The following is a 22,806-nucleotide window of genomic DNA, read 5'->3' on the forward strand; positions in this document are numbered from 1 at the left end:
CTGTTAACCGAAAGGTTGGTGGTTCGAGCCCATCCGGGAGCGGTAATGTGAGGTCTTAGATGTAACGTAAAATTCAGAGTTTTTTAAAAATACCTGACGAACATTTAATCTTTGGGCTTCCGTGGCGCAATGGTTAGCGCGTTCGGCTGTTAACCGAAAGGTTGGTGGTTCGAGCCCACCCGGGAACGGTGTTGCGAGCTCACATGTAACGTAAAAAGCCAAAGTGTTTCCACAATAGCCGACGACCATTTAATTTTTGGGCTTCCGTGGCGCAATGGTTAGCGCGTTCAGCTGTTATTCAAAAGGTTTGTGGTTCAAGCCCATCCAGGAGCGGTGTTGTGAAGTCTCAGATGTGACGTAAAAAGTCAAAGTTTTTCCACAATATCTGACGAACATTTAATCTTTGGGCTTCCGTGGCGCAATGGTTAACGCCGTCGGCTGTTAACCGAAAGGTTCGTGGTTCGAGCCCACCCGGGAGCGGTGTTGTGAAATCTCACATGTAACCTAAAAATCCAAAGTTTTTCCACAATACCTGACGAACATTTAATCTTTGGGCTTCCGTTGCGCAATGGTTAACGCCGTCGGCTGTTAACCGAAAGGTTGGTGGTTCGAGCCCATCCGGGAGCTGTGTTGTGAGGTCTTAGATGTAACGTAAAATTCAGAGTTTTTTAAAAATAACTGACGAACATTTAATTTTTGGGCTTCCGTGGCGCAATGGTTAGAGCGTTCAGCTGTTATTCAAAAGGTTTGTGGTTCGAGCCCATCCAGGAGCGGTGTTGTGAAGTCTCAGATGTGACGTAAAAAGTCAAAGTTTTTCCACAATACCTGACGAACATTTAATCTTTGGGCTTCCGTTGCACAATGGTTAACGCCGTCGGCTGTTAACCGAAAGGTTGGTGGTTCGAGCCCATCCGGGAGCGGTGTTGTGAGGCCTTAGATTAACGTAAAATTCAGAGTTTTTTAAAAATAACTGACGAACATTTAATTTTTGGTCTTCCGTGGCGCAATGGTTAGAGCGTTCAGCTGTTATTCAAAAGGTTTGTGGTTCGAGCCCATCCAGGAGCGGTGTTGTGAAGTCTCAGATGTGACGTAAAAAGTCAAAGTTTTTCCACAATACCTGACGAACATTTAATCTTTGGGCTTCCGTGGCGCAATGGTTAGCGCGTTCGGCTGTTAACCGAAAGGTTGGTGGTTCGAGCCCACCCGGGAGCGGTGTTGTGAGATCTCACATGTAACGTAAAAATCCAAAGTTTTTCCACAATACCTGACGAACATTTAATCTTTGGGCTTCCGTGGCGCAATGGTTAGCGCGTTCGGCTGTTAACCGAAAGGTTGGTGGTTCGAGCCCACCCGGGAGCGGTGTTGTGAGATCTCACATGTAACGTAAAAATCCAAAGTTTTTCCACAATACCTGACGAACATTTAATCTTAGGGCTTCCGTTGCGCAATGGTTAACGCCGTCGGCTGTTAACCGAAAGGTTGGTGGTTAGAGCCCATCCGGGAGCGGTGTTGTGAGGTCTTAGATGTAACGTAAAATTCAGAGTTTTTTAAAAATAACTGACGAACATTTAATTTTTGGGCTTTCGTGGCGCAATGGTTAGCGCGTTCGGCTGTTAACCGAAAGGTTGGTGGTTCGAGCCCATCCGGGAGCGGTAATGTGAGGTCTTAGATGTAACGTAAAATTCAGAGTTTTTTAAAAATACCTGACGAACATTTAATCTTTGGGCTTCCGTGGCGCAATGGTTAGCGCGTTCGGCTGTTAACCGAAAGGTTGGTGGTTCGAGCCCACCCGGGAGCGGTGTTGAGAGCTCACATGTAACGTAAAAAGCCAAAGTGTTTCCACAATAGCCGACGACCATTTAATTTTTGGGCTTCCGTGGCGCAATGGTTAGCGCGTTCAGCTGTTATTCAAAAGGTTTGTGGTTCAAGCCCATCCAGGAGCGGTGTTGTGAAGTCTCAGATGTGACGTAAAAAGTCAAAGTTTTTCCACAATATCTGACGAACATTTAATCTTTGGGCTTCCGTGGCGCAATGGTTAACGCCGTCGGCTGTTAACCGAAAGGTTGGTGGTTTGAGCCCATCCGGGAGCGGTGTTGTGAGGTCTTAGATGTAACGTAAAATTCAGAGTTTTTTAAAAATTCCTGACGAACATTTAATCTTTGGGCTTCCGTGGCGCAATGGTTAGCGCGTTCGGCTGTTAACCGAAAGGTTGGTGGTTCGAGCCCACCCGGGAGCGGTGTTGTGAGCTCTCACATGTAACGTAAAAAGCCAAAGTGTTTCCACAATAGCCGACGACCATTTAATTTTTGGGCTTCCGTGGCGCAATGGTTAGCGCGTTCGGCTGTTAACCGAAAGGTTGGTGGTTCGAGCCCACCCGGGAGCGGTGTTGTGAGATCTCACATGTAACGTAAAAATCCAAAGTTTTTCCACAATACCTGACGAACATTTAATCTTTGGGCTTCCGTTGCGCAATGGTTAACGCCGTCGGCTGTTAACCGAAAGGTTGGTGGTTCGAGCCCATCCGGGAGCGGTGTTGTGAGGTCTTAGATGTAACGTAAAAATCAGAGTTTTTTAAAAATAACTGACGAACATTTAATTTTTGGGCTTCCGTGGCGCAATGTTTAGAGCGTTCAGCTGTTATTCAAAAGGTTTGTGGTTCGAGCCCATCCAGGAGCGGTGTTGTGAAGTCTCAGATGTGACGTAAAAAGTCAAAGTTTTTCCACAATACCTGACGAACATTTAATCTTTGGGCTTCCGTGGCGCAATGGTTAGCGCGTTCGGCTGTTAACCGAAAGGTTGGTGGTTCGAGCCCACCCGGGAGCGGTGTTGTGAGATCTCACATGTAACGTAAAAATCCAAAGTTTTTCCACAATACCTGACGAACATTTAATCTTTGGGCTTCCGTGGCGCAATGGTTAGCGCGTTCGGCTGTTAACCGAAAGGTTGGTGGTTCGAGCCCACCCGGGAGCGGTGTTGTGAGATCTCACATGTAACGTAAAAATCCAAAGTTTTTCCACAATACCTGACGAACATTTAATCTTAGGGCTTCCGTTGCGCAATGGTTAACGCCGTCGGCTGTTAACCGAAAGGTTGGTGGTTAGAGCCCATCCGGGAGCGGTGTTGTGAGGTCTTAGATGTAACGTAAAATTCAGAGTTTTTTAAAAATAACTGACGAACATTTAATTTTTGGGCTTTCGTGGCGCAATGGTTAGCGCGTTCGGCTGTTAACCGAAAGGTTGGTGGTTCGAGCCCATCCGGGAGCGGTAATGTGAGGTCTTAGATGTAACGTAAAATTCAGAGTTTTTTAAAAATAACTGACGAACATTTAATCTTTGGGCTTCCGTGGCGCAATGGTTAGCGCGTTCGGCTGTTAACCGAAAGGTTGGTGGTTCGAGCCCACCCGGGAGCGGTGTTGAGAGCTCACATGTAACGTAAAAAGCCAAAGTGTTTCCACAATAGCCGACGACCATTTAATTTTTGGGCTTCCGTGGCGCAATGGTTAGCGCGTTCAGCTCTTATTCAAAAGGTTTGTGGTTCAAGCCCATCCAGGAGCGGTGTTGTGAAGTCTCAGATGTGACGTAAAAAGTCAAAGTTTTTCCACAATATCTGACGAACATTTAATCTTTGGGCTTCCGTGGCGCAATGGTTAACGCCGTCGGCTGTTAACCGAAAGGTTCGTGGTTCGAGCCCACCCGGGAGCGGTGTTGTGAAATCTCACATGTAACCTAAAAATCCAAAGTTTTTCCACAATACCTGACGAACATTTAATCTTTGGGCTTCCGTTGCGCAATGGTTAACGCCGTCGGCTGTTAACCGAAAGGTTGGTGGTTCGAGCCCATCCGGGAGCTGTGTTGTGAGGTCTTAGATGTAACGTAAAATTCAGAGTTTTTTAAAAATAACTGACGAACATTTAATTTTTGGGCTTCCGTGGCGCAATGGTTAGAGCGTTCAGCTGTTATTCAAAAGGTTTGTGGTTCGAGCCCATCCAGGAGCGGTGTTGTGAAGTCTCAGATGTGACGTAAAAAGTCAAAGTTTTTCCACAATACCTGACGAACATTTAATCTTTGGGCTTCCGTTGCACAATGGTTAACGCCGTCGGCTGTTAACCGAAAGGTTGGTGGTTCGAGCCCATCCGGGAGCGGTGTTGTGAGGCCTTAGATGTAACGTAAAATTCAGAGTTTTTTAAAAATAACTGACGAACATTTAATTTTTGGTCTTCCGTGGCGCAATGGTTAGAGCGTTCAGATGTTATTCAAAAGGTTTGTGGTTCGAGCCCATCCGGGAGCGGTGTTGTGAAGTCTCAGATGTGACGTAAAAAGTCAAAGTTTTTCCTCAATACCTGACGAACATTTAATCTTTGGGCTTCCGTGGCGCAATGGTTAGCGCGTTCGGCTGTTAACCGAAAGGTTGGTGGTTCGAGCCCACCCGGGAGCGGTGTTGTGAGATCTCACATGTAACGTAAAAATCCAAAGTTTTTCCACAATACCTGACGAACATTTAATCTTTGGGCTTCCGTTGCGCAATGGTTAACGCCGTCGGCTGTTAACCGAAAGGTTGGTGGTTCGAGCCCATCCGGGAGCGGTGTTGTGAGGTCTTAGATGTAACGTAAAATTCAGAGTTTTTTAAAAATAACTGACGAACATTTAAATTTTGGGCTTCCGTGGCGCAATGTTTAGAGCGTTGAGCTGTTATTCAAAAGGTTTGTGGTTCGAGCCCATCCGGGAGCGGTAATGTGAGGTCTTAGATGTAACGTAAAATTCAGAGTTTTTTAAAAATTCCTGACGAACATTTAATCTTTGGGCTTCCGTGGCGCAATGGTTAGCGCGTCGGCTGTTAACCGAAAGGTTGGTGGTTCGAGCCCACCCGGGAGCGGTGTTGTGAGCTCTCACATGTAATGTAAAAAGCCAAAGTGTTTCCACAATAGCCGACGACCATTTAATTTTTGGGCTTCCGTGGCGCAATGGTTAGCGCGTTCGGCTGTTAACCGAAAGGTTGGTGGTTCGAGCCCATCCGTGAGCGGTGTTGTGAGATCTCAGATGTGACGTAAAAAGTCAAAGTTTTTCCACAATACCTGACGAACATTTAATCTTTGGGCTTCCGTTGCGCAATGGTTAACGCCGTCGGCTGTTAACCGAAAGGTTGGTGGTTCGAGCCCATCCGGGAGCGGTGTTGTGAGGCCTTAGATGTAACGTAAAATTCAGATTTTTTTAAAAATAACTGACGAACATTTAATTTTTGGTCTTCCGTGGCGCAATGGTTAGAGCGTTCAGATGTTATTCAAAAGGTTTGTGGTTCGAGCCCATCCGGGAGCGGTGTTGTGAAGTCTCAGATTTGACGTAAAAAGTCAAAGTTTTTCCACAATACTTGACGAACATTTAATCTTTGGGCTTCCGTGGCGCAATGGTTAGCGCGTTCGGCTGTTAACCGAAAGGTTGGTGGTTCGAGCCCACCCGGGAGCGGTGTTGTGAGATCTCACATGTAACGTAAAAATCCAAAGTTTTTCCACAATACCTGACGAACATTTAATCTTTGGGCTTCCGTTGCGCAATGGTTAACGCCGTCGGCTGTTAACCGAAAGGTTGGTGGTTCGAGCCCATCCGGGAGCGGTGTTGTGAGGTCTTAGATGTAACGTAAAATTCAGAGTTTTTTAAAAATTCCTGACGAACATTTAATCTTTGGGCTTCCGTGGCGCAATGGTTAGCGCGTTCGGCTGTTAACCGAAAGGTTGGTGGTTCGAGCCCACCCGGGAGCGGTGTTGTGAGCTCTCACATGTAACGTAAAAAGCCAAAGTGTTTCCACAATAGCCGACGACCATTTAATTTTTGGGCTTCCGTGGCGCAATGGTTAGCGCGTTCGGCTGTTAACCGAAAGGTTGGTGGTTCGAGCCCACCCGGGAGCGGTGTTGTGAGATCTCACATGTAACGTAAAAATCCAAAGTTTTTCCACAATACCTGACGAACATTTAATCTTTGGGCTTCCGTTGCGCAATGGTTAACGCCGTCGGCTGTTAACCGAAAGGTTGGTGGTTCGAGCCCATCCGGGAGCGGTGTTGTGAGGTCTTAGATGTAACGTAAAATTCAGAGTTTTTTAAAAATAACTGACGAACATTTAATTTTTGGGCTTCCGTGGCGCAATGGTTAGAGCGTTCAGCTGTTATTCAAAAGGTTTGTGGTTCGAGCCCATCCGGGAGCGGTGTTGTGAAGTCTCAGATGTGACGTAAAAAGTCAAAGTTTTTCCACAATACCTGACAAACATTTAATTTTTGGGCTTCCGTGAAGCAATGGTTAACGCCGTCGGCTGTTAACCGAAAGGTTGGTGGTTCGAGCCCATCCGGGAGCTGTGTTGTGAGGTCTTAGATGTAACGTAAAATTCAGAGTTTTTTAAAAATAACTGACGAACATTTAATTTTTGGGCTTCCGTGGCGCAATGGTTAGAGCGTTCAGCTGTTATTCAAAAGGTTTGTGGTTCGAGCCCATCCGGGAGCGGTGTTGTGAAGTCTCAGATGTGACGTAGAAAGTCAAAGTTTTTCCACAATACCTGACGAACATTTAATCTTTGGGCTTCCGTTGCACAATGGTTAACGCCGTCGGCTGTTAACCGAAAGGTTGGTGGTTCGAGCCCATCCAGGAGCGGTGTTGTGAGGTCTTAGATGTAACGTAAAATTCAGAGTTTTTTAAAAATAACTGACGAACATTTAATTTTTGGGCTTCCGTGGCGCAATGGTTAGAGCGTTCAGCTGTTATTCAAAAGGTTTGTGGTTCGAGCCCATCCGGGAGCGGTGTTGTGAAGTCTCAGATGTGACGTAAAAAGTCAAAGTTTTTCCACAATACCTGACGAACATTTAATCTTTGGGCTTCCGTGGCGCAATGGTTAGCGCGTTCGGCTGTTAACCGAAAGGTTGGTGGTTCGAGCCCACCCGGGAGCGGTGTTGTGAGATCTCACATGTAACGTAAAAATCCAAAGTTTTTCCACAATACCTGACGAACATTTAATCTTTGGGCTTCCGTTGCGCAATGGTTAACGCCGTCGGCTGTTAACCGAAAGGTTGGTGGTTCGAGCCCATCCGGGAGCGGTGTTGTGAGGTCTTAGATGTAACGTAAAATTCCGAGTTTTTTAAAAATAACTGACGAACATTTAATTTTTGGGCTTCCGTGGCGCAATGTTTAGAGCGTTCAGCTGTTATTCAAAAGGTTTGTGGTTCGAGCCCATCCGGGAGCGGTAATGTGAGGTCTTAGATGTAACGTAAAATTCAGAGTTTTTTAAAAATTCCTGACGAACATTTAATCTTTGGGCTTCCGTGGCGCAATGGTTAGCGCGTTCGGCTGTTAACCGAAAGGTTGGTGGTTCGAGCCCACCCGGGAGCGGTGTTGTGAGCTCTCACATGTAACGTAAAAAGCCAAAGTGTTTCTACAATAGCCGACGACCATTTAATTTTTGGGCTTCCGTGGCGCAATGGTTAGCGCGTTCGGCTGTTAACCGAAAGGTTGGTGGTTCGAGCCCATCCGTGAGCGGTGTTGTGAGGTCTCAGATGTGACGTAAAAAGTCAAAGTTTTTCCACAATACCTGACGAACATTTAATTTTTGGGCTTCCGTGAAGCAATGGTTAACGCCGTCGGCTGTTAACCGAAAGGTTGGTGGTTCGAGCCCATCCGGGAGCTGTGTTGTGAGGTCTTAGATGTAGTGTAAATATCAGAGTTTTTTAAAAATAACTGACGAACATTTTATTTTTGGGCTTCCGTGGCGCAATGGTTAGAGCGTTCAGCTGTTATTCAAAAGGTTTGTGGTTCGAGCCCATCCAGGAGCGGTGTTGTGAAGTCTCAGATGTGACGTAAAAAGTCAAAGTTTTTCCACAATACCTGACGAACATTTAATCTTTGGGCTTCCGTTGCACAATGGTTAACGCCGTCGGCTGTTAACCGAAAGGTTGGTGGTTCGAGCCCATCCGGGAGCGGTGTTGTGAGGCCTTAGATGTAACGTAAAATTCAGAGTTTTTTAAAAATAACTGACGAACATTTAATTTTTGGTCTTCCGTGGCGCAATGGTTAGAGCGTTCAGATGTTATTCAAAAGGTTTGTGGTTCGAGCCCATCCGGGAGCGGTGTTGTGAAGTCTCAGATGTGACGTAAAAAGTCAAAGTTTTTCCTCAATACCTGACGAACATTTAATCTTTGGGCTTCCGTGGCGCAATGGTTAGCGCGTTCGGCTGTTAACCGAAAGGTTGGTGGTTCGAGCCCACCCGGGAGCGGTGTTGTGAGATCTCACATGTAACGTAAAAATCCAAAGTTTTTCCACAATACCTGACGAACATTTAATCTTTGGGCTTCCGTTGCGCAATGGTTAACGCCGTCGGCTGTTAACCGAAAGGTTGGTGGTTCGAGCCCATCCGGGAGCGGTGTTGTGAGGTCTTAGATGTAACGTAAAATTCAGAGTTTTTTAAAAATAACTGACGAACATTTAAATTTTGGGCTTCCGTGGCGCAATGTTTAGAGCGTTGAGCTGTTATTCAAAAGGTTTGTGGTTCGAGCCCATCCGGGAGCGGTAATGTGAGGTCTTAGATGTAACGTAAAATTCAGAGTTTTTTAAAAATTCCTGACGAACATTTAATCTTTGGGCTTCCGTGGCGCAATGGTTAGCGCGTCGGCTGTTAACCGAAAGGTTGGTGGTTCGAGCCCACCCGGGAGCGGTGTTGTGAGCTCTCACATGTAATGTAAAAAGCCAAAGTGTTTCCACAATAGCCGACGACCATTTAATTTTTGGGCTTCCGTGGCGCAATGGTTAGCGCGTTCGGCTGTTAACCGAAAGGTTGGTGGTTCGAGCCCATCCGTGAGCGGTGTTGTGAGATCTCAGATGTGACGTAAAAAGTCAAAGTTTTTCCACAATACCTGACGAACATTTAATCTTTGGGCTTCCGTTGCGCAATGGTTAACGCCGTCGGCTGTTAACCGAAAGGTTGGTGGTTCGAGCCCATCCGGGAGCGGTGTTGTGAGGCCTTAGATGTAACGTAAAATTCAGATTTTTTTAAAAATAACTGACGAACATTTAATTTTTGGTCTTCCGTGGCGCAATGGTTAGAGCGTTCAGATGTTATTCAAAAGGTTTGTGGTTCGAGCCCATCCGGGAGCGGTGTTGTGAAGTCTCAGATTTGACGTAAAAAGTCAAAGTTTTTCCACAATACTTGACGAACATTTAATCTTTGGGCTTCCGTGGCGCAATGGTTAGCGCGTTCGGCTGTTAACCGAAAGGTTGGTGGTTCGAGCCCACCCGGGAGCGGTGTTGTGAGATCTCACATGTAACGTAAAAATCCAAAGTTTTTCCACAATACCTGACGAACATTTAATCTTTGGGCTTCCGTTGCGCAATGGTTAACGCCGTCGGCTGTTAACCGAAAGGTTGGTGGTTCGAGCCCATCCGGGAGCGGTGTTGTGAGGTCTTAGATGTAACGTAAAATTCAGAGTTTTTTAAAAATTCCTGACGAACATTTAATCTTTGGGCTTCCGTGGCGCAATGGTTAGCGCGTTCGGCTGTTAACCGAAAGGTTGGTGGTTCGAGCCCACCCGGGAGCGGTGTTGTGAGCTCTCACATGTAACGTAAAAAGCCAAAGTGTTTCCACAATAGCCGACGACCATTTAATTTTTGGGCTTCCGTGGCGCAATGGTTAGCGCGTTCGGCTGTTAACCGAAAGGTTGGTGGTTCGAGCCCACCCGGGAGCGGTGTTGTGAGATCTCACATGTAACGTAAAAATCCAAAGTTTTTCCACAATACCTGACGAACATTTAATCTTTGGGCTTCCGTTGCGCAATGGTTAACGCCGTCGGCTGTTAACCGAAAGGTTGGTGGTTCGAGCCCATCCGGGAGCGGTGTTGTGAGGTCTTAGATGTAACGTAAAATTCAGAGTTTTTTAAAAATAACTGACGAACATTTAATTTTTGGGCTTCCGTGGCGCAATGGTTAGAGCGTTCAGCTGTTATTCAAAAGGTTTGTGGTTCGAGCCCATCCGGGAGCGGTGTTGTGAAGTCTCAGATGTGACGTAAAAAGTCAAAGTTTTTCCACAATACCTGACAAACATTTAATTTTTGGGCTTCCGTGAAGCAATGGTTAACGCCGTCGGCTGTTAACCGAAAGGTTGGTGGTTCGAGCCCATCCGGGAGCTGTGTTGTGAGGTCTTAGATGTAACGTAAAATTCAGAGTTTTTTAAAAATAACTGACGAACATTTAATTTTTGGGCTTCCGTGGCGCAATGGTTAGAGCGTTCAGCTGTTATTCAAAAGGTTTGTGGTTCGAGCCCATCCGGGAGCGGTGTTGTGAAGTCTCAGATGTGACGTAGAAAGTCAAAGTTTTTCCACAATACCTGACGAACATTTAATCTTTGGGCTTCCGTTGCACAATGGTTAACGCCGTCGGCTGTTAACCGAAAGGTTGGTGGTTCGAGCCCATCCAGGAGCGGTGTTGTGAGGTCTTAGATGTAACGTAAAATTCAGAGTTTTTTAAAAATAACTGACGAACATTTAATTTTTGGGCTTCCGTGGCGCAATGGTTAGAGCGTTCAGCTGTTATTCAAAAGGTTTGTGGTTCGAGCCCATCCGGGAGCGGTGTTGTGAAGTCTCAGATGTGACGTAAAAAGTCAAAGTTTTTCCACAATACCTGACGAACATTTAATCTTTGGGCTTCCGTGGCGCAATGGTTAGCGCGTTCGGCTGTTAACCGAAAGGTTGGTGGTTCGAGCCCACCCGGGAGCGGTGTTGTGAGATCTCACATGTAACGTAAAAATCCAAAGTTTTTCCACAATACCTGACGAACATTTAATCTTTGGGCTTCCGTTGCGCAATGGTTAACGCCGTCGGCTGTTAACCGAAAGGTTGGTGGTTCGAGCCCATCCGGGAGCGGTGTTGTGAGGTCTTAGATGTAACGTAAAATTCCGAGTTTTTTAAAAATAACTGACGAACATTTAATTTTTGGGCTTCCGTGGCGCAATGTTTAGAGCGTTCAGCTGTTATTCAAAAGGTTTGTGGTTCGAGCCCATCCGGGAGCGGTAATGTGAGGTCTTAGATGTAACGTAAAATTCAGAGTTTTTTAAAAATTCCTGACGAACATTTAATCTTTGGGCTTCCGTGGCGCAATGGTTAGCGCGTTCGGCTGTTAACCGAAAGGTTGGTGGTTCGAGCCCACCCGGGAGCGGTGTTGTGAGCTCTCACATGTAACGTAAAAAGCCAAAGTGTTTCTACAATAGCCGACGACCATTTAATTTTTGGGCTTCCGTGGCGCAATGGTTAGCGCGTTCGGCTGTTAACCGAAAGGTTGGTGGTTCGAGCCCATCCGTGAGCGGTGTTGTGAGGTCTCAGATGTGACGTAAAAAGTCAAAGTTTTTCCACAATACCTGACGAACATTTAATTTTTGGGCTTCCGTGAAGCAATGGTTAACGCCGTCGGCTGTTAACCGAAAGGTTGGTGGTTCGAGCCCATCCGGGAGCTGTGTTGTGAGGTCTTAGATGTAGTGTAAATATCAGAGTTTTTTAAAAATAACTGACGAACATTTTATTTTTGGGCTTCCGTGGCGCAATGGTCAGCGCGTTCGGCTGTTAACCGAAAGGTTGGTGGTTTGAGCCCATCCGGGAGCGGTAATGTGAGGTCTTAGATGTAACGTAAAATTCAGAGTTTTTTAAAAATACCTGACGATCATTTAATCTTTGGGCTTCCGTGGCGCAATGGTTAGCGCGTTCAGCTGTTATTCAAAAGGTTTGTGGTTCGAGCCCATCCGGGAGCGGTGTTTTGAAGTCTCGGATGTGACGTAAAAAGTCAGAGTTTTTCCACAATACCTGACGACCATTTCATTTCTGAGCTTCCTTGGCTCGAATTTTAGCGCGTTCGGATGTTAACCAAAAGGTTGGTGGTTCGAGCCCACCCGGCTGCCGTGTTGTGAAGTCTCAAATGTAACGTAAAAAGCCAAAGTTTTTCCACAATACCTGACGACCGTTTAATTTTTGAGCTTCCGTGGCGCAATGGTTAGCGCGTTCGGCTGTTAACCGAAAGGTTGGTGGTTCGAGCCCACCCGGGAGCGGTGTTGTGAGATCTCAAACGTAATGTCAAATGCCAAAGTTTTTCCACAATACCTGACGAACATTTAATCTTTGGGCTTCCGTGGCGCAATGGTTAGCGCGTTCGGCAGTTAACTGAAAGGTTGGTGGTTCGAGACCATCCGGGAGCGGTGTTGTGAGGTCTCAGATGTGACGTAAAAAGTCAAAGTTTTTCCACAATACCTGACGACCATTTAATTTTTGAGCTTCCGTGGCGCAATGGTTAGCGCGTTCGGCTGTTAACCGAAAGGTTGGTGGTTCGAGCCCACCCGGGAGCGGTGTTGTGAAATCTCACATGTAACGTAAAAATCCAAAGTTTTTCCACAATACCTGACGAACATTTAATCGTTGGGCTTCCGTTTCAATGGTTAACGCCGTCGGCTGTTAACCGAAAGGTTGGTGGTTCGAGCCCATCCGGGAGCGGTGTTGTGAAGTCTTAGATGTAACGTAAAATTCAGAGTTTTTTAAAAATAACTGACGAACACTTAATTTTTGGGCTTCCGTGGCGCAATGGTTAGCGCGTTCGGCTGTTAACCGAAAGGTTGGTGGTTCGAGCCCATCCGGGAGCGGTAATGTGAGGTCTTAGATGTAACGTAAAATTCAGAGTTTTTTAAAAATACCTGACGAACATTTAATCTTTGGGCTTCCGTGGCGCAATGGTTAGCGCGTTCGGCTGTTAACCGAAAAGTTGGTGGTTCGAGCCCATCCGTGAGCGGTGTTGTGAGGTCTCAGATGTGACGTAAAAAGTCAAAGTTTTTCCACAATACCTGACGAACATTTAATTTTTGGGCTTCCGTGAAGCAATGGTTAACGCCGTCGGCTGTTAACCGAAAGGTTGGTGGTTCGAGCCCATCCGGGAGCTGTGTTGTGAGGTCTTAGATGTAGTGTAAATATCAGAGTTTTTTAAAAATACCTGACGAACATTTAATCGTTGGGCTTCCGTTTCAATGGTTAACGCCGTCGGCTGTTAACCGAAAGGTTGGTGGTTCGAGCCCATCCGGGAGCGGTGTTGTGAGGTCTTAGATGTAACGTAAAATTCAGAGTTTTTTAAAAATACCTGACGAACATTTAATCTTTGGGCTTCCGTGGCGCAATGGTTAGCGCGTTCAGCTGTTATTCAAAAGGTTTGTGGTTCGAGCCCATCCGGGAGCGGTGTTTTGAAGTCTCGGATGTGACGTAAAAAGTCAGAGTTTTTCCACAATACCTGACGACCATTTCATTTCTGAGCTTCCTTGGCTCGAAGGTTAGCGCGTTCGGATGTTAACCAAAAGGTTGGTGGTTCGAGCCCACCCGGCTGCCGTGTTGTGAAGTCTCAAATGTAACGTAAAAAGCCAAAGTTTTTCCACAATACCTGACGACCGTTTAATTTTTGAGCTTCCGTGGCGCAATGGTTAGCGCGTTCGGCTGTTAACCGAAAGGTTGGTGGTTCGAGCCCACCCGGGAGCGGTGTTGTGAGATCTCAAACGTAATGTCAAATGCCAAAGTTTTTCCACAACACCTGACGAACATTTAATCTTTGGGCTTCCGTGGCGCAATGGTTAGCGCGTTCGGCAGTTAACTGAAAGGTTGGTGGTTCGAGACCATCCGGGAGCGGTGTTGTGAGGTCTCAGATGTGACGTAAAAAGTCAAAGTTTTTCCACAATACCTGACGACCATTTAATTTTTGAGCTTCCGTGGCGCAATGGTTAGCGCGTTCGGCTGTTAACCGAAAGGTTGGTGGTTCGAGCCCATCCGGGAGCGGTAATGTGAGGTCTTAGATGTAACATAAAATTCAGAGTTTTTTAAAAATACCTGACGAACATTTAATCTTTGGGCTTCCGTGGCGCAATGGTTAGCGCGTTCGGCTGTTAACCGAAAGGTTGGTGGTTCGAGCCCACCCAGGAGCGGTGTTGTGAAATCTCACATGTAACGTAAAAATCCAAAGTTTTTCCACAATAACTGACGAACATTTAATTTTTGGGCTTCCGTTAAGCAATGGTTAACGCCGTCGGCTGTTAACCGAAAGGTTGGTGGTTCGAGCCCATCCGGGAGCTGTGTTGTGAGGTCTTAGATGTAGTGTAAATATCAGAGTTTTTTAAAAATAACTGACGAACATTTTATTTTTGGGCTTCCGTGGCGCAATGGTCAGCGCGTTCGGCTGTTAACCGAAAGGTTGGTGGTTCGAGCCCATCCGGGAGCGGTAATGTGAGGTCTTAGATGTAAAGTAAAATTCAGAGTTTTTTAAAAATACCTGACGAACATTTAATCTTTGGGCTTCCGTGGCGCAATGGTTAGCGCGTTCAGCTGTTATTCAAAAGGTTTGTGGTTCGAGCCCATCCGGGAGCGGTGTTTTGAAGTCTCGGATGTGACGTAAAAATTCAGAGTTTTTCCACAATACCTGACGACCATTTCATTTCTGAGCTTCCTTGGCTCGAAGGTTAGCGCGTTCGGATGTTAACCAAAAGGTTGGTGGTTCGAGCCCACCCGGCTGCCGTGTTGTGAAGTCTCAAATGTAACGTAAAAAGCCAAAGTTTTTCCACAATACCTGACGACCGTTTAATTTTTGAGCTTCCGTGGCGCAATGGTTAGCGCGTTCGGCTGTTAACCGAAAGGTTGGTGGTTCGAGCCCACCCGGGAGCGGTGTTGTGAGATCTCAAACGTAATGTCAAATGCCAAAGTTTTTCCACAATACCTGACGAACATTTAATCTTTGGGCTTCCGTGGCGCAATGGTTAGCGCGTTCGGCAGTTAACTGAAAGGTTGGTGGTTCGAGACCATCCGGGAGCGGTGTTGTGAGGTCTCAGATGTGACGTAAAAAGTCAAAGTTTTTCCACAATACCTGACGACCATTTAATTTTTGAGCTTCTGTGGCGCAATGGTTAGCGCGTTCGGCTGTTAACCGAAAGGTTGGTGGTTCGAGCCCACCCGGGAGCGGTGTTGTGAAATCTCACATGTAACGTAAAAATCCAAAGTTTTTCCACAATACCTGACGAACATTTAATCGTTGGGCTTCCGTTTCAATGGTTAACGCCGTCGGCTGTTAACCGAAAGGTTGGTGGTTCGAGCCCATCCGGGAGCGGTGTTGTGAAGTCTTAGATGTAACGTAAAATTCAGAGTTTTTTAAAAATAACTGACGAACACTTAATTTTTGGGCTTCCGTGGCGCAATGGTTAGCGCGTTCGGCTGTTAACCGAAAGGTTGGTGGTTCGAGCCCATCCGGGAGCGGTAATGTGAGGTCTTAGATGTAACGTAAAATTCAGAGTTTTTTAAAAATACCTGACGAACATTTAATCTTTGGGCTTCCGTGGCGCAATGGTTAGCGCGTTCGGCTGTTAACCGAAAAGTTGGTGGTTCGAGCCCATCCGTGAGCGGTGTTGTGAGGTCTCAGATGTGACGTAAAAAGTCAAAGTTTTTCCACAATACCTGACGAACATTTAATATTTGGGCTTCCGTGAAGCAATGGTTAACGCCGTCGGCTGTTAACCGAAAGGTTGGTGGTTCGAGCCCATCCGGGAGCTGTGTTGTGAGGTCTTAGATGTAGTGTAAATATCAGAGTTTTTTAAAAATACCTGACGAACATTTAATCGTTGGGCTTCCGTTTCAATGGTTAACGCCGTCGGCTGTTAACCGAAAGGTTGGTGGTTCGAGCCCATCCGGGAGCGGTGTTGTGAGGTCTTAGATGTAACGTAAAATTCAGAGTTTTTTAAAAATACCTGACGAACATTTAATCTTTGGGCTTCCGTGGCGCAATGGTTAGCGCGTTCAGCTGTTATTCAAAAGGTTTGTGGTTCGAGCCCATCCGGGAGCGGTGTTTTGAAGTCTCGGATGTGACGTAAAAATTCAGAGTTTTTCCACAATACCTGACGACCATTTCATTTCTGAGCTTCCTTGGCTCGAAGGTTAGCGCGTTCGGATGTTAACCAAAAGGTTGGTGGTTCGAGCCCACCCGGCTGCCGTGTTGTGAAGTCTCAAATGTAACGTAAAAAGCCAAAGTTTTTCCACAATACCTGACGACCGTTTAATTTTTGAGCTTCCGTGGCGCAATGGTTAGCGCGTTCGGCTGTTAACCGAAAGGTTGGTGGTTCGAGCCCACCCGGGAGCGGTGTTGTGAGATCTCAAACGTAATGTCAAATGCCAAAGTTTTTCCACAACACCTGACGAACATTTAATCTTTGGGCTTCCGTGGCGCAATGGTTAGCGCGTTCGGCAGTTAACTGAAAGGTTGGTGGTTCGAGACCATCCGGGAGCGGTGTTGTGAGGTCTCAGATGTGACGTAAAAAGTCAAAGTTTTTCCACAATACCTGACGACCATTTAATTTTTGAGCTTCCGTGGCGCAATGGTTAGCGCGTTCGGCTGTTAACCGAAAGGTTGGTGGTTCGAGCCCATCCGGGAGCGGTAATGTGAGGTCTTAGATGTAACGTAAAATTCAGAGTTTTTTAAAAATACCTGACGAACATTTAATCTTTGGGCTTCCGTGGCGCAATGGTTAGCGCGTTCGGCTGTTAACCGAAAAGTTGGTGGTTCGAGCCCATCCGTGAGCGGTGTTGTGAGGTCTCAGATGTGACGTAAAAAGTCAAAGTTTTTCCACAATACCTGACGAACATTTAATTTTTGGGCTTCCGTGAAGCAATGGTTAACGCCGTCGGCTGTTAACCGAAAGGTTGGTGGTTCGAGCCCATCCGGGAGCTGTGTTGTGAGGTCTTAGATGTAGTGTAAATATCAGAGTTTTTTAAAAATACCTGACGAACATTTAATCGTTGGGCTTCCGTTTCAATGGTTAACGCCGTCGGCTGTTAACCGAAAGGTTGGTGGTTCGAGCCCATCCGGGAGCGGTGTTGTGAGGTCTTAGATGTAACGTAAAATTCAGAGTTTTTTAAAAATACCTGACGAACATTTAATCTTTGGGCTTCCGTGGCGCAATGGTTAGCGCGTTCAGCTGTTATTCAAAAGGTTTGTGGTTCGAGCCCATCCGGGAGCGGTGTTTTGAAGTCTCGGATGTGACGTAAAAAGTCAGAGTTTTTCCACAATACCTGACGACCATTTCATTTCTGAGCTTCCTTGGCTCGAAGGTTAGCGCGTTCGGATGTTAACCAAAAGGTTGGTGGTTCGAGCCCACCCGGCTGCCGTGTTGTGAAGTCTCAAATGTAACGTAAAAAGCCAAAGTTTTTCCACAATACCTGACGACCGTTTAATTTTTGAGCTTCCGTGGCGCAATGGTTAGCGCGTTCGGCTGTTAACCGAAAGGTTGGTGGTTCGAGCCCACCCGGGAGCGGTGTTGTGAGGTCTCAGATGTGACGTAATAAGTCAAAGTTTTTCCACAATACCTGACGACCATTTAATTTTTGAGCTTCCGTGGCGCAATGGTTAGCGCGTTCGGCTGTTAACCGAAAGGTTGGTGGTTCGAGCCCACCCGGGAGCGGTGTTGTGAAATCTCACATGTAACGTAAAAATCCAAAGTTTTTCCACAATACCTGACGAACATTTAATCGTTGGGCTTCCGTTTCAATGGTTAACGCCGTCGGCTGTTAACCGAAAGGTTGGTGGTTCGAGCCCATCCGGGAGCGGTGTTGTGAGGTCTTAGATGTAACGTAAAATTCAGAGTTTTTTAAAAATAACTGACGAACATTTAATTTTTGGGCTTCCGTGGCGCAATGGTTAGCGCGTTCGGCTGTTAACCGAAAGGTTGGTGGTTCGAGCCCATCCGGGAGCGGTAATTTGAGGTCTTAGATGTAACGTAAAATTCAGAGTTTTTTAAAAATACCTGACGAACATTTAATCTTTGGGCTTCCGTGGCGCAATGGTTAGCGCGTTCGGCTGTTAACCGAAAGGTTGGTGGTTCGAGCCCATCCGTGAGCGGTGTTGTGAGGTCTCAGATGTGACGTAAAAAGTCAAAGTTTTTCCACAATACCTGACGACCATTTAATTTTTGAGCTTCCGTGGCGCAATGGTTAGCGCGTTCGGCTGTTAACCGAAACGTTGGTGGTTCGAGCCCACCCGGGAGCGGTGTTGTGAAATCTCACATGTAACGTAAAAATCCAAAGTTTTTCCACAATACCTGACGAACATTTAATCGTTGGGCTTCCGTTTCAATGGTTAACGCCGTCGGCTGTTAACCGAAAGGTTGGTGGTTCGAGCCCATCCGGGAGCGGTAATTTGAGGTCTTAGATGTAACGTAAAATTCAGAGTTTTTTAAAAATACCTGACGAACATTTAATCTTTGGGCTTCCGTGGCGCAATGGTTAGCGCGTTCGGCTGTTAACCGAAAGGTTGGTGGTTCGAGCCCATCCGTGAGCGGTGTTGTGAGGTCTCAGATGTGACGTAAAAAGTCAAAGTTTTTCCACAATACCTGACGACCATTTAATTTTTGAGCTTCCGTGGCGCAATGGTTAGCGCGTTCGGCTGTTAACCGAAAGGTTGGTGGTTCGAGCCCACCCGGGAGCGGTGTTGTGAAATCTCACATGTAACGTAAAAATCCAAAGTTTTTCCACAATACCTGACGAACATTTAATCGTTGGGCTTCCGTTTCAATGGTTAACGCCGTCGGCTGTTAACCGAAAGGTTGGTGGTTCGAGCCCATCCGGGAGCGGTGTTGTGAGGTCTTAGATGTAACGTAAAATTCAGAGTTTTTTAAAAAAAACTGACGAACATTTAATTTTTGGGCTTCCTTGGCGCAATGTTTAGAGCGTTCAGCTGTTATTCAAAAGGTTGGTGGTTCGAGCCCACCCGGGAGCGGTGTTGTGAGCTCTCAAATGTGACGTAAAAAGTCAAAGTTTTTCCACAATACCTGACGAACATTTAATTTTTGGGCTTCCGTGAAGCAATGGTTAACGCCGTCGGCTGTTAACCGAAAGGTTGGTGGTTCGAGCCCATCCGGGAGCTGTGTTGTGAGGTCTTAGATGTTGTGTAAAATTCAGAATTTTTTAAAAATAACTGACGAACATTTAATTTTTGGGCTTCCGTGGCGCAATGGTTAGCGCGTTCGGCTGTTAACCGAAAGGTTGGTGGTTCGAGCCCATCCGGGAGCGGTAATGTGAGGTCTTAGATGTAACGTAAAATTCAGAGTTTTTTAAAAATACCTGACGAACATTTAATCTTTGGGCTTCCGTGGCGCAATGGTTAGTGCGTTCGGCTGTTAACCGAAAGGTTGGTGGTTCGAGCCCACCCGGGAGCGGTGTTGTGAGGTCTCACATGTAACGTAAAAAGCCAAAGTGTTTCTACAATACCCGACGACCATTTAATTTTTGGGCTTCCGTGGCGCAATGGTTAGCGCGTTCGGCTGTTAACCGAAAGGTTGGTGGTTCGAGCCCATCCGTGAGCGGTGTTGTGAGGTCTCAGATGTGACGTAAAAAGTCAAAGTTTTTCCACAATACCTGACGAACATTTAATTTTTGGGCTTCTGTGGCGCAATGGTTAGCGCGTTCGGCTGTTAACCGAAAGGTTGGTGGTTCGAGCCCACCCGGGAGCGGTGTTGTGAGATCTCACATGTAACGTAAAAATCCAAATTTTTTCCACAATACCTGACGAACATTTAATCTTTGGGCTTCCGTTGCGCAATGGTTAACGCCGTCGGCTGTTAACCGAAAGGTTGGTGGTTCGAGCCCATCCGGGAGCGGTGTTGTGAGGTCTTAGATGTAACGTAAAATTCAGAGTTTTTTAAAAATATCTGACGAACATTTAATTTTTGGGCTTCCGTGGCGCAATGGTTAGCGCGTTCAGCTGTTATTCAAAAGGTTTGTGGTTCGAGCCCATCCGGGAGCGGTGTTTTGAAGTCTCGGATGTGACGTAAAAAGTCAGAGTTTTTCCACAATACCTGACGACCATTTCATTTCTGAGCTTCCTTGGCTCGAAGGTTAGCGCGTTCGGATGTTAACCAAAAGGTTGGTGGTTCGAGCCCACCCGGCTGCCGTGTTGTGAAGTCTCAAATGTAACGTAAAAAGCCAAATATTTTCCACAATACCTGACGACCGTTTAATTTTTGAGCTTCCGTGGCGCAATGGTTAGCGCGTTCGGCTGTTAACCGAAAGGTTGGTGGTTCGAGCCCACCCGGGAGCGGTGTTGTGTGATCTCAAACGTAATGTCAAATGCCAAAGTTTTTCCACAATACCTGACGAACATTTAGTCTTTGGGCTTCCGTTGCGCAATGGTTAACGCCGTCGGCTGTTAACCGAAAGGTTGGTGGTTCGAGCCCATCCGGGAGCGGTGTTGTGAGGTCTTAGATGTAACGTAAAATTCAGGGTTTTTAAAAATAACTGACGAACATTTAATTTTTGGGCTTCCTTGGCGCAATGTTTAGAGCGTTCAGCTGTTATTCAAAAGGTTGGTGGTTCGAGCCCACCCGGGAGCGGTGTTGTGAGCTCTCAAATGTGACGTAAAAAGTCAAAGTTTTTCCACAATACCTGACGAACATTTAATTTTTGGGCTTCCGTGAAGCAATGGTTAACGCCGTCGGCTGTTAACCGAAAGGTTGGTGGTTCGAGCCCATCCGGGAGCTGTGTTGTGAGGTCTTAGATGTAGTGTAAAATTCAGAGTTTTTTTAAAAATAACTGACGAACAATTAATTTTTGGGCTTCCGTGGCGCAATGGTTAGCGCGTTCGGCTGTTAACCGAAAGGTTGGTGGTTCTAGCCCACCCGGGAGCGGTGTTGTGAGATCTCAAACGTAATGTCAACTGCCAAAGTTTTTCCACAATACCTGACGAACATTTAGTCTTTGGGCTTCCGTGGCGCAATGGTTAGCGCGTTCGGCTGTTAACCGAAAGGTTGGTGGTTCGAGCCCACCCGGGAGCGGTGAAGTGAAATCTCACATGTAACGTAAAAATCCAAAGTTTTTCCACAATACCTGACGAACATTTAATCGTTGGGCTTCCGTTTCAATGGTTAACGCCGTCGGCTGTTAACCGAAAGGTTGGTGGTTCGAGCCCATCCGGGAGCGGTAATTTGAGGTCTTGGATGTAACGTAAAATTCAGAGTTTTTTAAAAATACCTGACGAACATTTAATCTTTGGGCTTCCGTGGCGCAATGGTTAGCGCGTTCGGCTGTTAACCGAAAGGTTGGTGGTTCGAGCCCATCCGTGAGCGGTGTTGTGAGGTCTCAGATGTGACGTAAAAAGTCAAAGTTTTTCCACAATACCTGACGACCATTTAATTTTTGAGCTTCCGTGGCGCAATGGTTAGCGCGTTCGGCTGTTAACCGAAAGGTTGGTGGTTCGAGCCCACCCGGGAGCGGTGTTGTGAAATCTCACATGTAACGTAAAAATCCAAAGTTATTCCACAATACCTGACGAACATTTAATCGTTGGGCTTCCGTTTCAATGGTTAACGCCGTCGGCTGTTAACCGAAAGGTTGGTGGTTCGAGCCCATCCGGGAGCGGTGTTGTGAGGTCTTAGTTGTAACGTAAAATTCAGAGTTTTTTAAAAAAAACTGACGAACATTTAATTTTTGGGCTTCCTTGGCGCAATGTTTAGAGCGTTCAGCTGTTATTCAAAAGGTTGGTGGTTCGAGCCCACCCGGGAGCGGTGTTGTGAGCTCTCAAATGTGACGTAAAAAGTCAAAGTTTTTCCACAATACCTGACGAACATTTAATTTTTGGGCTTCCGTGAAGCAATGGTTAACGCCGTCGGCTGTTAACCGAAAGGTTGGTGGTTCGAGCCCATCCGGGAGCTGTGTTGTGAGGTCTTAGATGTAGTGTAAAATTCAGAATTTTTTAAAAATAACTGACGAACATTTAATTTTTGGGCTTCCGTGGCGCAATGGTTAGCGCGTTCGGCTGTTAACCGAAAGGTTGGTGGTTCGAGCCCATCCGTGAGCGGTGTTGTGAGTTCTCAGATGTGACGTAAAAAGTCAAAGTTTTTCCACAATACCTGACGACCATTTAATTTTTGAGCTTCCGTGGCGCAATGGTTAGCGCGTTCGGCTGTTAACCGAAAGGTTGGTGGTTCGAGCCCACTCGGGAGCGGTGTTGTGAAATCTCACATGTAACGTAAAAATCCAAAGTTTAAACACAATACCTGACGAACATTTAATCGTTGGGCTTCCGTTTCAATGGTTAACGCCGTCGGCTGTTAACCGAAAGGTTGGTGGTTCGAGCCCATCCGGGAGCGGTGTTGTGAGGTCTTAGATGTAACGTAAAATTCAGAGTTTTTTAAAAAAAACTGACGAACATTTAATTTTTGGGCTTCCTTGGCGCAATGTTTAGAGCGTTCAGCTGTTATTCAAAAGGTTGTTGGTTCGAGCCCACCCGGGAGCGGTGTTGTGAGCTCTCAAATGTGACGTAAAAAGTCAAAGTTTTTCCACAATACCTGACGAACATTTAATTTTTGGGCTTCCGTGAAGCAATGGTTAACGCTGTCGGCTGTTAACCGAAAGGTTGGTGGTTCGAGCCCATCCGGGAGCTGTGTTGTGAGGTCTTAGATGTAGTGTAAAATTCAGAATTTTTTAAAAATAACTGACGAACATTTAATTTTTGGGCTTCCGTGGCGCAATGGTTAGCGCGTTCGGCTGTTAACCGAAAGGTTGGTGGTTCGAGCCCATCCGGGAGCGGTAATGTGAGGTCTTAGATGTAACGTAAAATTCAGAGTTTTTTAAAAATACCTGACGAACATTTAATCTTTGGGCTTCCGTGGCGCAATGGTTAGTGCGTTCGGCTGTTAACCGAAAGGTTGGTGGTTCGAGCCCACCCGGGAGCGGTGTTGTGAGGTCTCACATGTAACGTAAAAAGCCAAAGTATTTCTACAATACCCGACGACCATTTAATTTTT

The 22,806-nt window shown here is 46.3% G+C and overlaps 31 non-coding genes across 31 annotated transcripts; all 31 read left to right on the forward strand.

Moving 5' to 3' along the window:
• The first annotated feature begins 1,139 nt into the window (after positions 1-1,139).
• On the forward strand, positions 1,140-1,212 carry TRNAN-GUU (transfer RNA asparagine (anticodon GUU)). Its single transcript has one exon. It is a non-coding gene; the product is annotated as a tRNA-Asn (tRNA).
• Positions 1,213-1,286: 74 nt separating this feature from the next.
• Positions 1,287-1,359, forward strand: TRNAN-GUU (transfer RNA asparagine (anticodon GUU)). Its single transcript has one exon. It is a non-coding gene; the product is annotated as a tRNA-Asn (tRNA).
• Positions 1,360-1,725: 366 nt separating this feature from the next.
• TRNAN-GUU (transfer RNA asparagine (anticodon GUU)) lies at positions 1,726-1,798 on the forward strand. Its single transcript has one exon. It is a non-coding gene; the product is annotated as a tRNA-Asn (tRNA).
• Positions 1,799-2,163: 365 nt separating this feature from the next.
• TRNAN-GUU (transfer RNA asparagine (anticodon GUU)) lies at positions 2,164-2,236 on the forward strand. Its single transcript has one exon. It is a non-coding gene; the product is annotated as a tRNA-Asn (tRNA).
• A 74-nt stretch (positions 2,237-2,310) lies between these two features.
• On the forward strand, positions 2,311-2,383 carry TRNAN-GUU (transfer RNA asparagine (anticodon GUU)). The gene has a single exon. It is a non-coding gene; the product is annotated as a tRNA-Asn (tRNA).
• Positions 2,384-2,750: 367 nt separating this feature from the next.
• On the forward strand, positions 2,751-2,823 carry TRNAN-GUU (transfer RNA asparagine (anticodon GUU)). Its single transcript has one exon. It is a non-coding gene; the product is annotated as a tRNA-Asn (tRNA).
• Positions 2,824-2,897: 74 nt separating this feature from the next.
• Positions 2,898-2,970, forward strand: TRNAN-GUU (transfer RNA asparagine (anticodon GUU)). The gene has a single exon. It is a non-coding gene; the product is annotated as a tRNA-Asn (tRNA).
• A 366-nt stretch (positions 2,971-3,336) lies between these two features.
• On the forward strand, positions 3,337-3,409 carry TRNAN-GUU (transfer RNA asparagine (anticodon GUU)). The gene has a single exon. It is a non-coding gene; the product is annotated as a tRNA-Asn (tRNA).
• A 952-nt stretch (positions 3,410-4,361) lies between these two features.
• On the forward strand, positions 4,362-4,434 carry TRNAN-GUU (transfer RNA asparagine (anticodon GUU)). The gene has a single exon. It is a non-coding gene; the product is annotated as a tRNA-Asn (tRNA).
• Positions 4,435-5,386: 952 nt separating this feature from the next.
• Positions 5,387-5,459, forward strand: TRNAN-GUU (transfer RNA asparagine (anticodon GUU)). Its single transcript has one exon. It is a non-coding gene; the product is annotated as a tRNA-Asn (tRNA).
• Positions 5,460-5,679: 220 nt separating this feature from the next.
• On the forward strand, positions 5,680-5,752 carry TRNAN-GUU (transfer RNA asparagine (anticodon GUU)). The gene has a single exon. It is a non-coding gene; the product is annotated as a tRNA-Asn (tRNA).
• Positions 5,753-5,826: 74 nt separating this feature from the next.
• Positions 5,827-5,899, forward strand: TRNAN-GUU (transfer RNA asparagine (anticodon GUU)). The gene has a single exon. It is a non-coding gene; the product is annotated as a tRNA-Asn (tRNA).
• A 953-nt stretch (positions 5,900-6,852) lies between these two features.
• TRNAN-GUU (transfer RNA asparagine (anticodon GUU)) lies at positions 6,853-6,925 on the forward strand. Its single transcript has one exon. It is a non-coding gene; the product is annotated as a tRNA-Asn (tRNA).
• A 366-nt stretch (positions 6,926-7,291) lies between these two features.
• Positions 7,292-7,364, forward strand: TRNAN-GUU (transfer RNA asparagine (anticodon GUU)). Its single transcript has one exon. It is a non-coding gene; the product is annotated as a tRNA-Asn (tRNA).
• Positions 7,365-8,171: 807 nt separating this feature from the next.
• Positions 8,172-8,244, forward strand: TRNAN-GUU (transfer RNA asparagine (anticodon GUU)). The gene has a single exon. It is a non-coding gene; the product is annotated as a tRNA-Asn (tRNA).
• A 952-nt stretch (positions 8,245-9,196) lies between these two features.
• On the forward strand, positions 9,197-9,269 carry TRNAN-GUU (transfer RNA asparagine (anticodon GUU)). Its single transcript has one exon. It is a non-coding gene; the product is annotated as a tRNA-Asn (tRNA).
• Positions 9,270-9,489: 220 nt separating this feature from the next.
• TRNAN-GUU (transfer RNA asparagine (anticodon GUU)) lies at positions 9,490-9,562 on the forward strand. Its single transcript has one exon. It is a non-coding gene; the product is annotated as a tRNA-Asn (tRNA).
• A 74-nt stretch (positions 9,563-9,636) lies between these two features.
• TRNAN-GUU (transfer RNA asparagine (anticodon GUU)) lies at positions 9,637-9,709 on the forward strand. The gene has a single exon. It is a non-coding gene; the product is annotated as a tRNA-Asn (tRNA).
• A 953-nt stretch (positions 9,710-10,662) lies between these two features.
• TRNAN-GUU (transfer RNA asparagine (anticodon GUU)) lies at positions 10,663-10,735 on the forward strand. The gene has a single exon. It is a non-coding gene; the product is annotated as a tRNA-Asn (tRNA).
• Positions 10,736-11,101: 366 nt separating this feature from the next.
• TRNAN-GUU (transfer RNA asparagine (anticodon GUU)) lies at positions 11,102-11,174 on the forward strand. Its single transcript has one exon. It is a non-coding gene; the product is annotated as a tRNA-Asn (tRNA).
• An 807-nt stretch (positions 11,175-11,981) lies between these two features.
• On the forward strand, positions 11,982-12,054 carry TRNAN-GUU (transfer RNA asparagine (anticodon GUU)). The gene has a single exon. It is a non-coding gene; the product is annotated as a tRNA-Asn (tRNA).
• Positions 12,055-12,275: 221 nt separating this feature from the next.
• Positions 12,276-12,348, forward strand: TRNAN-GUU (transfer RNA asparagine (anticodon GUU)). Its single transcript has one exon. It is a non-coding gene; the product is annotated as a tRNA-Asn (tRNA).
• A 1,095-nt stretch (positions 12,349-13,443) lies between these two features.
• On the forward strand, positions 13,444-13,516 carry TRNAN-GUU (transfer RNA asparagine (anticodon GUU)). Its single transcript has one exon. It is a non-coding gene; the product is annotated as a tRNA-Asn (tRNA).
• A 1,100-nt stretch (positions 13,517-14,616) lies between these two features.
• Positions 14,617-14,689, forward strand: TRNAN-GUU (transfer RNA asparagine (anticodon GUU)). Its single transcript has one exon. It is a non-coding gene; the product is annotated as a tRNA-Asn (tRNA).
• A 1,389-nt stretch (positions 14,690-16,078) lies between these two features.
• On the forward strand, positions 16,079-16,151 carry TRNAN-GUU (transfer RNA asparagine (anticodon GUU)). Its single transcript has one exon. It is a non-coding gene; the product is annotated as a tRNA-Asn (tRNA).
• A 1,098-nt stretch (positions 16,152-17,249) lies between these two features.
• On the forward strand, positions 17,250-17,322 carry TRNAN-GUU (transfer RNA asparagine (anticodon GUU)). The gene has a single exon. It is a non-coding gene; the product is annotated as a tRNA-Asn (tRNA).
• A 74-nt stretch (positions 17,323-17,396) lies between these two features.
• Positions 17,397-17,469, forward strand: TRNAN-GUU (transfer RNA asparagine (anticodon GUU)). Its single transcript has one exon. It is a non-coding gene; the product is annotated as a tRNA-Asn (tRNA).
• Positions 17,470-18,418: 949 nt separating this feature from the next.
• On the forward strand, positions 18,419-18,491 carry TRNAN-GUU (transfer RNA asparagine (anticodon GUU)). Its single transcript has one exon. It is a non-coding gene; the product is annotated as a tRNA-Asn (tRNA).
• A 1,538-nt stretch (positions 18,492-20,029) lies between these two features.
• TRNAN-GUU (transfer RNA asparagine (anticodon GUU)) lies at positions 20,030-20,102 on the forward strand. Its single transcript has one exon. It is a non-coding gene; the product is annotated as a tRNA-Asn (tRNA).
• Positions 20,103-20,762: 660 nt separating this feature from the next.
• Positions 20,763-20,835, forward strand: TRNAN-GUU (transfer RNA asparagine (anticodon GUU)). The gene has a single exon. It is a non-coding gene; the product is annotated as a tRNA-Asn (tRNA).
• Positions 20,836-21,200: 365 nt separating this feature from the next.
• On the forward strand, positions 21,201-21,273 carry TRNAN-GUU (transfer RNA asparagine (anticodon GUU)). Its single transcript has one exon. It is a non-coding gene; the product is annotated as a tRNA-Asn (tRNA).
• The last annotated feature ends 1,533 nt before the right edge of the window (positions 21,274-22,806 follow it).

Source organism: Phalangium opilio, unplaced genomic scaffold (assembly GCF_054372755.1).
Source record: "Phalangium opilio isolate 3A_F unplaced genomic scaffold, DU_Popi_V2 ptg000352l_1, whole genome shotgun sequence".
NCBI classification, from domain to species: Eukaryota; Metazoa; Arthropoda; class Arachnida; order Opiliones; family Phalangiidae; genus Phalangium; species Phalangium opilio.